Raw genomic sequence first — 3,207 nt, forward strand, 5'->3', positions numbered from 1 at the left:
TTGGGGTTTTACTGTGATGTGTCACTATCCAGCCTGTGCTCTGTCTCTGTCCTGTACACACCCGTGCCAATCAGGAATTGCTCAGCTGTGCTCTGCGGAGAGGTGACTGGTTACACAGGGTGCAATCCATGAAGAGACTTGGGTGTTGCAATGCTGAGCGTCATGGCAGGGCCTAACTTGTGGGCAACTAGAAAATCACAGTCGGCAATTTTGCAAAGCTGAGTTGGGGCCTGAACTCCCTACACAGTGCGTGGGCATCACAGGCAACTTAGGGTATGTCTACACTATGAAATTAGGTCGAATTTATAGAAACCGGTTTTATAGAAATCGGTTGTATACAGCCGATTGTGTGTGTCCCCACATAAAATGCTCTAAGTGCTCTAGTCGGCGGACCGCGTCCACAGTACCGAGGCTAGCGTCGACTTCCGGAGCATTGCACTATGGGTAGCTATCCCACAGTTCCCGCAGTCTCCGCCGCCCATTGGAATTCTGGGTTGAGATCCCAATGCCCGAATGATGCAAAACAGTGTCGCGGGGGGTTCTGGGTACATGTCGTCAGGCCCCTCCCCCTCCGTCAGAGCAACGGCCGACAATAGATTTGCGCCTTTTTACCTGGGTTACCTGTGCAGACAACATACCACGGCAAGCATGGAGCCCGCTCAGCTCAGCTCACCATCACCATATGTCATCTGGGTGCCGGCAGACGTGGGACTGCATTGCTACACAGCAGCAGCAGCTAACTGCCTTTTGGCGGTAGATGGTGCAGCATGATTGGTAGCCTTCATCGGCAATCTGGGTGCTGGCAGCCGTGGGGCTGCATTGCACCAGCCCCTTGCCTTTTGGTAGAAGATGGTATGTTATGACTGGTATATGTCATCATTGTACTGCAGTGGCTGTTGATCATGGGCACCTGGGCAGACATGCTCAGTCCTAGCGAACTGTCTTGATGATGATGGCTATCAATCGTAGTATGCCATTTTCTGCCAAGTGCCCAGTATTTTCTGCTAAGCACCCAGAAGAGGCCGAGGACGATCTGGGTGCTGGGAGACGTGGGCCTGGCAGACGTGGGGCTGCATTGCTACACAGCAGCAGCCCCTTGCCTTTTGGCAGTAGATGGTAGACCAGGCCTTAGAGTGTGATTCACAAAAGCCAGCTCAGTGGGGAGGGGGGAGCCATCTAAGCTAGTCAATGGGAGATGCCAACAAGGGAGGGGTGTCCTAAGTCCTGCCCCCTCTCACAGACAGGTTCCTAAATCAGGGCCACAGAGGGGCATCTGTCTCTACTTAGCAACCCACAGATGGGAACCCAGCACCTGACATCAGGTGACTCAGGCTCCTAAGGCGTTTCTTGCTGGAATGAGGTAGGCACCTGCCTCGCTCCACACAAAATGTGAGGGGTGGGGGGAAGGAGAATGTGGTTTTGGTGATGTCAACCAGCTTATAACGTTTACCCCCGTGGTTAGAGCACTCAGCCGGCATGTGGGAGACCCAGGTTCCGTTCTCCCGTCATGCTGTCTAAAGCAGGGGTTTTCAAAGTCTGGGTCATGGCTGGTCAGGGGAAGGGGAACAGCGAACTGTGGCCACTGGGTGCTGTGAACAGTGGGGCCTGTGGACGCTCAGGTAAACAAAGCATCTGCGGCCTGCCAGTGGCTTTCCCTAACCAGCTGTTATGCTCATACAAAGCACTCGGGATCTTTATAGAGGAAGGTAAATACACACAGCGTTTATTGAGAATACCACAGTTAGCATATGCTTTAGACACACACACACACACACACACACAGTTCTGCAGTGATGTTTATAGTTACCAGTCCAGAGTCTGGATCAATCTAGTGGCCAGCCAGATTGGTCACAGAGGGGAGCGGGGTTCTTTCGGTCGCGATCCGATGCTCCTGGAGTGTGGCAAGACGAACCCAAAGTCCTATGGCAAAGCACCCTGTTCTTATAGGTTTTCTTCTCTGTTGAAGCCTATGGATTTTGCTGTGTCACTTTGTGACCGGTTACTTCTTAATTGGTGTAAACATTCCAATACACCTCCGAGAAGATCATCCTGTCCTTTGTTCCGATTTAATCAATTGTCTTTAGGGGTGCCAGCCTTTACCTCAGGGTCGTCAATCTGCCCTTCATTATGGATGTGTGTTTATGATTCTTTGATGTCCTTTAAGTTTCTTCATTCCTTCTTCCTTGACTCTGACTATAACAATGGCCTTCACACCGTATCTTTTTCTGATGCATACATTCCTCATTCACACAAACAGATTGAGAATACAAACAGTAGTATTTTATATTGAGCAAAAGGGCATTGCAAATTAAACCTTGCTAAGTTTTACAATCAATAACCAAGACAATTTACATTGAGACCCAGGCCTTCAATGTTCCTCTAATCTACTTAACATAGACACAATAGATTTCAGAGTAGCAGCCATGTTAGTCTGTATCCACAAAAAGAACAGGAGTACTTGTGGCACCTTAGAGACTAACAAATTTATTAGAGCATAAGCTTTCGTGGACTACAGCCCACTTCTTCGGATGCATATAGAGTGGAACATATATTGAGGAGATATATATACACACATACAGAGAGCATGAACAGGTGGGAGTTGTCTTACCAACTCTGAGAGGCCAATTAAGTAAGAGAAAAAAAACTTTTGAAGTGATAATCAAGATAGCTCAGTACAGACAGTTTGATAAGAAGTGTGAGAATACTTACAAGGGGAGATAGATTCACTGTTTGTAATGGCTCAGCCATTCCCAGTCCTTATTCAATCCTGAGTTGATTGTATCTAGTTTGCATATCAATTCCAGCTCAGCAGTCTCTCCTTGGAGTCTGTTTTTGAAGTTTTTCTGTTGTAAGATAGCCACCCGCAGGTCTGTCATTGAATGGCCAGACAGGTTAAAGTGTTCTCCCACTGGTTTTTGAGTATTATGATTCCTGATGTCAGATTTGTGTCCATTAATTCTTTTGCATAGAGACTGTCCGGTTTGGCCAATGTACATGGCAGAGGGCCATTGCTGGCACATGATGGCATATATCACATTGGTAGATGTGCAGTTGAATGAGTCTCTGATAGTGTGGCTGATGTGATTAGGTCCTATGATGGTGTCCCTTGAATAGATATGTGGACAGAGTTGGCAATCGGCTTTGTTGCAAGGATAGGTTCCTCGGTTAGTGTTTTTGTTGTCTGGTTTCTGGTGAGTATTTGCTTCA

This window comes from Emys orbicularis, chromosome 13 (assembly GCF_028017835.1).
Source record: "Emys orbicularis isolate rEmyOrb1 chromosome 13, rEmyOrb1.hap1, whole genome shotgun sequence".
In the NCBI taxonomy this organism is placed as follows: Eukaryota; Metazoa; Chordata; order Testudines; family Emydidae; genus Emys; species Emys orbicularis.